The sequence below is a fragment of the Perca flavescens genome, unplaced genomic scaffold (genome assembly GCF_004354835.1).
Source record: "Perca flavescens isolate YP-PL-M2 unplaced genomic scaffold, PFLA_1.0 EPR50_1.1_unplaced_scaf_3, whole genome shotgun sequence".
NCBI classification, from domain to species: domain Eukaryota; kingdom Metazoa; phylum Chordata; class Actinopteri; order Perciformes; family Percidae; genus Perca; species Perca flavescens.
In genome coordinates this window covers 559,494-570,599 of record NW_021166680.1, presented here as the reverse complement: position 1 = coordinate 570,599, position 11,106 = coordinate 559,494, and the positions used below count along the sequence as shown (strand labels likewise).

At 41.9% G+C, this 11,106-nt stretch overlaps 1 long non-coding RNA gene across 1 annotated transcript; it reads left to right on the top strand.

The window, feature by feature from the left end:
• Window positions 1-4,768: 4,768 nt before the first annotated feature.
• On the top strand, window positions 4,769-7,061 carry LOC114551644 (uncharacterized). Its single transcript, XR_003691955.1, has 3 exons — window positions 4,769-4,842; window positions 6,727-6,770; window positions 6,971-7,061. It is a non-coding gene; the product is annotated as an uncharacterized LOC114551644 (long non-coding RNA).
• Window positions 7,062-11,106: the final 4,045 nt, after the last annotated feature.

Genomic DNA, 11,106 nt, shown 5'->3' with positions numbered 1-11,106 from the left:
TGAAATATGTTTTAACTGAGCCTTTAACTTAGGTTTAAAGTAAAGCAGTGTATAAGAAAAAACACACTAACTACTATACTCCAGCAGTTTAGTAACGCGACTAGGTGCTAATAAAGACGTGCTCAAATTTGTTGGTACCCCTCCACAAAACATGAAGAATGCACAATATTCTCTGAACTAACTTGAAACCGACAAAAAGTAATTGGCATCCACCATTGTTTATTACATATTTAAAAGGAATCACACTGCTTTTGAGTTTTTATTCAACAAAATATTGTATAAAATAATATTTCCATGCTGGGATCAATCACGCAAATATCTGGTATAGAGAGCAAAGCACTAACCACTTAGATGCACAATAGATGCACACAAACACACACACGCACACACACACACACACACACACACACACACACAGAGAGAGAGAAAGAGAGAGAGAGAGAGAGACACACACACACACACACACACACACACACAGAGAGAGAGAGAGAGAGAGAGAGAGAGAGAGAGAGAGACATGAGCTTCATGAGGTAGTCACCTGAAATGGTTTTCACTTCACAGGATTGCTTTGTCAGGGTTAATTAGTGGAATTTTTCCCTTATTAATAAAAAAAGCAAAGGGCGGCTACTTGTATGTAGAATATAACATGTTTCAGTTATTTCACAAGTTTTTGTTAAGTACATAATTCCATATGTGTTCATCTCTATCTGCAGCTCTGCATGTAGTTCCCACTGTTCGCCACATGGGGGTGTGATTACACCAGAAGCCAGCAACTGACCGCTGGGATATTGATTATATGAAAGTCCCGTGTAAACATTGTCAGTGTAACAATGATGGTAGTAAAAATATTTTCTCGTTTGAAAAAAATATTTCCGTGCTGGGATCGATCACGCAACTATCTGGTATAGAGAGCAAGCACTAACCACTTGCCTATTGTCTCACTGATGCGTATATGTTTCTCTGTAAACCTATTCAATTCACTTAAACCATCAATCATAAAGCATATCCGTGTTTCCGTGGGGTAAAGCATATCACGTTTCAGATTTAAACCAAAGACGGAAAGAAAACTATGAGGTCTGTTTCCCATAACAATATATGTGTACAATAATATAATAGTGTATATAATATAATATTTTCGTGAGCGGGAAAGGCGGAACTAATGTCCCTCGCGAGACCCAACCGCTTCTCAACGGGTTTGTCCCAGTGCCATATTTGCTAGATAAACTGCAGAAGCATTCCAGCAGTCACATATTTTACCCTGGCTGTTACACAAATACTGCAGAGTCTAAAATAATTGGCTAAAAGTATTTAATTACTGTCTGCCCCGGGACCCAGTGAAAGGTGGGCCTGTAAACATAATACTATTATATGTAATGTTATTGAACACCACACATCTTCCTCTGATGTCAGCATCTGTGTTTATCTTACCAGAGGCCTTCAGAAGGAGGAACTGGTCCTGCTGACCCATGGAGATAGCGTTGATAAAGTGGCTGATGGCTTTAAAGAGGTGGCCCGATCAGGCAACATCATTGCCGGTGAGCAGAACGTGAGATGTGTTGTGGCCCTCAATAGAATAATTAAAAATAGATTGTGGTTGTATACTCACATGCAAGTTCCAAATAAACCGCTATATTTGTTTGTATATGTTCGGCCTCGGACTGTGTATGAATTTACATCTCTGAGAAGAATGTTCAATCTGTATTTTGTCTGTTTATTTTTCCAAATCTATCTGAAATCCTGATTTATTTAATTTTGTATGTTATAATAGTTTCTTGAATGTATAAGTGGCATTCAAAGAGGAAAATGGCAATGGTAAAAGTTCTTCGCCACATCTGTTTTCCCCACCAGGAATTGCTAATGAACAGAAGAAGCTGTATGGGACACAGTTTCACCCTGAAGTGGACTTGACTGAGAGAGGCATTGAGATGCTGCGTAACTTCCTGTTCGAGATTGCAGGATGCACAAGTAATTTTACCGTACAGAACCGCAAACAGGTGTGCATCAACGAAATCAGAGAAAAACTACAGTAAAACTGCACCAAGTTTTCATGATTGTTTGTGTTGTTATCAAAACCATTTTTAGGGCAGAGTGATGACTTAAAAAAAAAACATCAGAAAAGGGAAAAAATATTTTCTCAGCACATTTTAACATATAATGGGAGATAATTTGACTCAAATTATAAAGCTGGGGTAGTGAGTGTGAAGCGTGATAGCCACTCAGGAAGTGGTGACAGTAGCAATAGTGGGAAGTAAAGTAGAACCAATTAAACTCTCAAAGTAAACCCTGTTTTATCTGAAAAGAGGTTTAAAGAAATGCATGCAGCCTCGGTTTCTTTTTCCTTTACTACAGTCTGAGGGATATGTCTTTTATTCTTTCTTACTATACTCTTGTTGTAGTTTGTTCCTGCAGTAGCAATTGGCAAGTGTGGTATTGTGGGTGTGTGATTCCCAAGAGTTGGTAGTCAGCTAATTATAAAGTAAAGAAGTGTCAAGGCTGTAGTCATCACGTCCTTTTTGATTGAGTTCATAATGCCTAATATTTTACAGCCTGCCACCAGAACCCTTTGTTAAAGAGATTTCTGGATATTATTCAGGATGTCACCGTAGACAAAGTTGAACAGTTGTTCCTTTGACTTGGTTCCATCTAGCTGCAAGACGTCAACATCTGTTGACTCCATGATGTTCTTGTGTTTCAAATACATGGGCCAGACGTGGCCGTCGAATAGGCCGGGGGGATATATCAAAGACAACATGACTAATACATTGGGAGGCTAACATGAATAGAAATTAGACATACAGCTGATTAGAGAGCAAGACAGAGTAAGTGCATCCTCCTTAATCTAGCAGGGTCACAAATGTATCTCTAAAGCGGTTGGATGTCACTACTCAACTATCTGGCTGCACAGTTAATGACTGACTGTAATGATTTTTTTCAGGTGCTGCTGAGTGGTGGGGTAGACTCAACAGTTTGCACAGCTCTCCTTAACAAAGCTCTTAACCAGGACCAGGTGATAGCAGTTCACATCGACAACGGCTTCATGAGGAAGAGAGAGAGAGTCAAGAGGAGTGGAGAAGAGCTTGCCTGCTATTTTTCCTACATGCCTGTGAGTAGCTGGGACAGTCAGCCAGCTCTCGGGACAGTCAGCCAGTGGTCGGACAGTCAGCCAGTGGTCGGACAGTCAGCCAGCTCTCGGACAGTCAGCCAGCTCTCGGACAGTCAGCCAGTGGTCGGACAGTCAGCCAGCTCTCGGACAGTCAGCCAGCGGTCGGATAGTCAGCCCACACTCGGAGAGTGCGCCTCTGTGTAGCTGTGTGCAGCTCTGTCTGTCAGGAGAGGGAGGAGTGTAGAAGAGCGCACCCTTCTATTTTGGCTGCGTGCCTGAGAGGCTTTATGCCTGTGTCTGTCTGTGTGTGCCTGTGTTTGAGAGGACAGGAGAGAAGAGGGGAAAAGTGTACACTGCTATTTTCCTTGCGTGCCTGAGGCGCTTTATGGCTGTCCCTGGCTCACCCGTGCAGGAGGCTACGAAGGTCACCTCTTTATCATTCACACAGTCACACTTCACATCAGGTAGGATTTACATTCTTCTTAAAAACACAGTTTCATATTTGTGAAATCTTTATTCTATTTGTGAAAATGCAATGGGGTGGGTTTTACTTTTTTTGTCTTCATCTGTAGACACATTTCATTGAACAAAGCACCCAATGGAAACCGTATTTATTTAAAAATAAAACTGAAAATGCACTGTTCCAAACTAGTATGCACAACAGGGTTTCAAAGCATCTTATAGGTTGTAAAGAACTGTAAATGGTCCTTTGCTGAATCTGCAGTATTGCCCTGTTGAAATGACTGTGCCTGTGTGCCTGTGTGTGTCTTGTGATGTCGTGAGAGGCTTTTCTTTGTAGCAGGTGGGGTGTAGGGCAGAGACAAGCCAAAAAGCGGTTGCAGGCAAACAGGTTTTATTTTAAGCAGTCTTTTCAGAAAATAGTCCAACGAAAAACAGTAACTCAAACTCAACAATGTACTGGGAGTAAAACGACTAGGTTTAGCAAAGTCCTGGTAGCTTAGGTTTTTCCCCATGACCTCTGCCATTCTTCTCTCTGCCTCTGCTCTCTTTGTCTTCTTCCAGTGCATGAGCACATGCAGTAATCAACAGGCTGAGGCACCTCCCTGTGCAGTGCATTCTGGGACTTGTAGTGTGGGTGGCAGCCATTTGGTGACTGGGTAGCCACTACTGTAGAGGAAAATAGCATCCCTCTACCACACATCCCCTTATGATGCCACAGTCTGTGTCTGTGAGAAGAGGAGAGCAGAAGAGTGTGGCTGCTTTGTTGCCTCTTTGTGGCTCAAAATTCACCGTGACTATTCATTTAGCCGTGTTACAGTCTGCACAGTAGCAGTTCACGTGGACCAAAGTCTGACTACAGTCTGCACAGTAGCAGTTAATGTGGACAAAACTGCCATATGGGATGTTAAAGTTAAAGTTTACCATGAAGATTGTGTGTTTCTGTGTGAGAGGTTTTGCTGCAGGAACTAGCCCACAGCATTGTGTATGTGTTTACGACAGGTCAACAAGACTGTGGTGGGGAGAGAGGTATTTCTGTCAACCCCCGGTTCAGAGAATTAACAGACCTCTGCTGTCCTCGGGTGCATTAAGCACTGCCACAGAGTACAGCAGGAGCAGAGCAGCCCAGCAGAGCGGAGCACACAATCTGGGGACAGGCTGAAAATAAAGCTAGCACGGCACTCATTCGGTGAAGGCTTTTAACAAACAGCCTGGCTCACCCGTGCAGGAAGCTACGAAGGTCACCTCTTTATCATTGACACAGTGACACTTCACTTCAGGTAGGATTTACATTCTTCTTAAAAACACAGTTTCATATTTGTGAAATCTTTATTCTTTTTGTGAAAATGCAATGGGGTGGGTTTCACCTTTTTGTCTGTGGCTTTTATGCCTGTGTTCCTGTATTTAGCTGTGTCTCTGAGGACAGGAGAGGAGAAGGGAAGAGTGTACAATGCTATTTTGCTTGCCTGCCTGAGAGGCTTTGTGGCTGTGCGCCTGTGTTTCCTGTGTGCAGCTGTGTCTTTCATGAGAGCAAAGGAGTGTAGAAGAGCTTGCCTGCTATTTTCCTGCGTGCCTGTGAGTAGCTGGGACAGCCAGCCAGCTCTCGGACAGCTGGCCAGCTCTCGGACAGCCAGCCAGCTCTCGGACAGCCAGCCAGCTCTCGGACAGCCAGCCAGCTCTCGGATAGTCAGCCCACACTCGGAGAGTGCGCCAGTGTGTAGCTGTGTGCAGCTCTGTCTGTCAGGAGAGAGGAGGAGTGTAGAAGAGCTCACCCTGCTATTTTGGCTGCATGCCTGAGAGGCTTTATGCCTGTGTGTAGCTGTGTTTCAGAGGAGAGGAGTGTAGAAGAGCTTGCCTGCTATTTTTCCTGCTTGCCTGATTGCCTTTGTGCCTGTGTGTAGCTGTGTTTGTGAGGAGAGGAAAGAAGAGAAGAAGAGCGTACCTTGCTATTTTGGCTGCACACCTGATAGGCTTTATAGCTGTGTGTAGCTGTGTCTATGAGGACAGCAGAGGAGAGCAGAGGAGTGTAGAATAGCGCCCCTACTATTTTGCCTTCATGCCGGAGAGGCTTTATGCCTGTTTGCCTGTGTTTAGCTGTTTCTCTGAGGACAGGAGAGGAGAAGGAAGGAGCATATTTGGCTTGCGTGCCTGAGAGGCTTTATGGCTGTGTGCCTGTGTGTACCTGTATGCAGCTGTGGAGAGCAGAGGAGAGGAGAAGAACGTAGCCTGCTATTTTTCCTGCGTGCTTGTGAGTAGCTCTCTGACAGTCAGCCAGCGGTTGGACAGTCAGCCAGCTCTCGGATAGTCAGCTAGTAGTTGGATAGTCACGGATAGTTCACAAAATAAAGTCTTAAAACTTTGACAAGTTTAGTGAGTGACTTCCAGATGTCAGCTTCTGGAGTCTGGTGTAATGGCACTCTCTCGTGGTGAACAGTGGGATCTACAAGCAGAGCTGCAGACACAAATACACACAATAAAACATGTTTATTCCTTTAATTTTATTGTTTGAATTTGAATGTATTTATCTTATAAACTAACCCACCTCATTTGTTTAATTAATATACATTTCAAGACTTTATTTTGTACATAATCTATTCCTGTATTTAATCATTTGCTATTAATTCCGAGTTCCAGCTGTCAGATGCTGGAGTCCGGTGTATTTGCACCCTCCGGTGGACATTAGCATGTACTACAAGTAGAGTTGAAGACATATTTTCATACATTAGAACATTTTACAGTTTATTCCGATTTAATTTATTCAATTAATAAAGAATTTGCCATCAACATCTCACTCACTGTGATCCAATATCCCTCTCTGGACTGTGTAGTGTTTCGGAAATTTCCACCTCCTCCACCTGTAAATCAGGCCAAATAATTACTCTCAATTTCTATTCAGTAATAAAATCAACTGGGCTCAAATTACCTCAGACTACACTGAGTTAATATTTCAGTTAACCCATATTGAAATATCTAAATCTCTATTCAGTTGTACAATCATTAATACATTTATTCTTTTAAGTATCAAAAGCATATAAATCCCTTTCAGGTATGGATTATATTATGGTTAAGTATTTGTAACAACAACAAGTACCTTAAATCTGTGTTTGAGTAAAAGTAATCCGTTACATTCCACGTCTGCTGTGTTTTTGTGTCTCACCTGACAGGACAAAGAGAAAGATGAAGGTCTGAGGTGTTCAACAGTGGCCAGGTGAGACAGAGACCATCCTGTGTGTGGGTGTGGGTGTGGGTGGGTGGGTGCAGTGATTCATTGAAAACTGAAATGGTTGTCTAAGTTTAATGTGTCTTTTTATTAAGTTTTGCAATAGGTGTTATACAAATAATTACAAAAACCCACAAACCTTACATAACCCAAATGAGTGTAAGAGACATGTATGTGTTGTATTGCAGGACGGGTCTCCGGCACCCCAGAGGACGAGATGATGCGTAGCGGGAAATGCATTCGACTGCATGGAGGGTCTACAAACACAGCTAAAAAAACGGCTAAAAAACGAAAATGCATGTTGAGTATGAGCAACAAAGAGGCAGTATTGCATATTAGACAAAGGCGAGAAACATGAGCACGCCGGAAGCAAGAGGATGCCAAAGTGCCTGTCCCAATTAGCCTAAACGAATACTCGTATTCTCGTATAGTATGAGCCACAAACCTGATTTCTGTAGGAAACGCTAGCACACGAGCCATGGACATGCCTAAATGTAAAGCTAGCACAGCTCGTGTGTGTGTGTGTGTATTTTTATTTATTTATTTTTATTTATTTATTTAAGGACAATGCGCATTTAATGAACATGTACAGCAGTACGTGTAAAAGTGCCAGATTATAGCCCAAAGGCTAATTTCCATCTGTAGTCCCATTTGGCAGATATAAATTACAATAACAGGACATAAGATAAACACTATTAACATCTGCTATCTAAAACAGGATAAAACAGGATGAAAAAAAAAAAACCAAATTGAAAAAAAAATTATTAATAAATGTTAAAACAGAGGCTCAACATACATATGTTTCACTAAACTAATATGGTGCGACATACGAGTAGGGGTGACCCATACGTGGTTAGTTTTAAGACAAAATATATACAGTAATAACATTTGTTATATGAAACAAGGAAAAACAAAACAAACAAAAAAAAAAAAAAAAAAACAAGACAATTTATTAGTAAGTGTTAAGACGAAGACGCAATTCACCAGCACACTCCCTGGGCTAATACGGTACAACATGCAGTCAAAGGTGATTGCACGTTTGGTTAGCTCTGAGCCACTCCTTTACCTGGCTCTTAAAGGTGGCCAAAGTGGGACATTCCCTTATAGTTGGGGTAGTGTGTTCCACAATGCACTACCTTTAATAGATAGTGCATTATGGCTAAAAAGAAGTTTTTCTAAAAGGAAGCTCACAGTCCCTGTTTACAACAGCTCTAGTAATCCGAGTCTGTCTGTATTTAATAAATTCTTGCAATGGCGGTGGTGCCAAGCCATGCAGTACTTTATAAACTAAGCATATTGAGGAAAATTTACAAAAATTGTCAAAAGTTAGTAAGTTATATTTCTCTAAGATTTTGCAATGATGGTAAGGAAAAGGTTTTTATCTAGAGTTTTGAGTGCCTTTTTGTACAAAAGCTCAGCTGGTTTTAGGATAGTAGAACCCGACATAGATGCAATAATTTAGATGTGAAAATATCATTGAGTGCAAGAACATCAGAGCTGCCGTATCTGACAGAGATCCTCTAATTTGCTTAAAATTACAAAGACTGAATTTAATTTTATTTTCTCGCTTGGGTTGTTTCCCTGTCAATTTATTAATGTTGTGTCATATTTTTTTACTGTGTGTGTGTGTGTGTGTGTGTGTGTGTGTGTGTGTGTGTGTGTGTTTGTGAGAGAGAAAATATTAATTAATTAATTAATAATTAATTTTCTAAACAGTTGTACCCATTCTTTATTTCACATTGAAAGGTGCGGCTAAATAAGCGCCTGTGTGTGTGAGTGAAATAAAGAGAATTTCTAAACAGTTGTACCCATTCTTTATTTCACATTGCAAGGTGAAGGTGAAGGTAAAATAGCGCCTGTGTGTGTTTGTTAAAGTTACTTTATTTATACCCAAAGGTAGATTTTGTTTGCAGTAGAGTCACACATCATCACATTATCCCACATACTCACATTATCACACATCATCAGAAAAGTTCTTATCGGTCCAGAATAAGATAATACATAGACCTACATAAAAATTGAGTAAACACTTGTGTCAATAAATAAAAGTCTGGCATGGGAGCCATTGTTATCTAAATGCTTAAAGAGTAAATTAAATAAAGTGACTGTTGCATCTTCCACGGCCCTCACGGGTCTATAAGCAAATTGCATAGGGTCAAGTAAATGCTCTGTTTTTCTCAATATTTCAGACCTCACCAATTTTTCACGAACTTTCATCACTATTGATGTGAGTGCCACTGGACTAAAATCATTAAGGGTTTTAGTGATGTTTAATTTAAGAACAGGGATAACCGCGGCATTCTTCCAGACCTCAGGTACTAATTATGCCTCTAAAGACTTGTTAAAAATGTAATGGAAAGGAATACTCAATTGCTTTGCACATGTTTTGAGTATGCGTCCACATATGTTATCTGGACAATGGCTTTTATTAACTCTTATAGAGAGGAATGCTTTGTGCACTTCTGTTTGTGTTATATTAAAATGTTGAACATCTATGAGCTGGTTACTCAAATTGTCAATCTCATTGCTAAAATCAAAAATATTAAAACGATTATAAAATTGAATAAGAGAACTGGCCAGTTTGTATGTTGGCAGCAAATGCACACAGTTATGGTCTGCTGAACCCGCCAGCTGTAAGGGCAGCGATTGCTAAGCGTCTTTTATAGATCCATAGCAGAGGTCCAGGGTTTAATCCCGTCTGGTAGGACAGGAAACATATTGGTAAAAATTTGTTAATGTTTTCTTGAGACATACATGATTAAAATCACCCAGTATGAAATTTGGCGCCTTGGGTGAGAGTGATTGCTTTTTCTGCACAGTTTCAATAATGGTGTTAGAAGCCGACGCAGCATTCGCCCTTGGGTGAATATAGACTGTTGGAATAAAAAGTTGTGGAAATTCACGGGGAAGGTAGAAAGGTTGTAGTGATACTGATAAGAGTTCAACATCTGATGTACAGATATGTTCTCTTACAGTCACAGAAGTGCAGTATCGTTTCTTGAAGTATAAACATGCCCCGCCACCTTGAGATTTCCCGTTACCTCTCTCTCTCGATCAAGTCAATAAGGTGCCCCAAATCCATCAATTGATAAATCTGTGTCCTGATCATTCTCCGTCAGCCAGGTCTCTGTGAAAGCCAGGACACAACACTCCCTGAAGTCCTTCAAAAAAGCTGACGTATCCCTGCAGCTCATCCATTTTATTCCTCAGGGACTGGACGTTCCCGAGGATCATGGAGGGTAGAGGAATACGAGAAAGCTGCTGTTTTCACAAGCATTGCCTGCTGCCTCCCGCCGCTTGCCTCGCCTTCTCTTTGTTGCCGCTGTTTTACCCCTGGGTCTTTTAGGATACAATCAGGAATTGTGACGTGATGTCTGTCCCGCACGTTATCCCACAGTTCAGTTGCAGCAATGTAGTTCTGCTGTACTGTAGCCTTCCACGGCTAACAGCTCCTTTGACAAAGTCGGAGATAAATAACCCAAAGAAGAGCGTCCAGAGGGCAGAAAAGGTTCTAATATCCATTGTGTATACGCGCATACATAAACGACACAATAGAAATAGAAACAGGACCGTAAAGAACTTTACCAAAATAATACAGAAGGAAAAACACAACACAAGAGCTCTAAATCTTCCACGGCAAACTTTTCACTCACTCTCACTCTCACTGCCGGTCACAGGCGTGCACATGCGCCCTTTCCAGGACAGGAGGCCTGTGTGTGAGGAGAGAACAGGGTGTCTGTTTGCCTGTGTTTGAGGAGAGGGTGCCTGCTGGCCTGTCTGTGAGGAGAGGAGGCCTGTTGGTCTGTATGTGAGGAGAGGGCAGGGTGCCTGTGTGCCTGTGTGTGAGGAGTGGAGGCCTTTTTGCCTGTGTGTGAGGAGAGAACAGGGTGTCTGTTTGCCTGTGTTTGAGGAGAGGAGAGGCAGGGTGCCTGTTGTCCTGTGTTTGAGGAGAGCACAGGAGGCCTGTGTGCCTGTGTGTGAGGAGAGGAGAGGAGGCCTGTTGGCCTGTGTTTGAGGAGAGGACAGGGTGCCTGTTTCCTGCGTGTGAGGAGAGGAGGCCTGTTGGTCTGTATGTGAGGAGAGCAGCATTCGCCCTTGGGTGAATATAGACTGTCATAATAAAAAGTTGTGGAAATTCACGGGGTAGGTAGAAAGGTCGTAGCAATACTGATAAGAGTTCAACATCTGATGTACAGATATGTTCTCTTACAGTCACAGAAGTGCAGTATCGTTTCTTGAAGTGTAAACATGCCCCGCCACCTTGAGATTTCCCGTTACCCCTCTCTCGATCAAGTCAATAAGGTGCCCCAAATCCATCAATTGA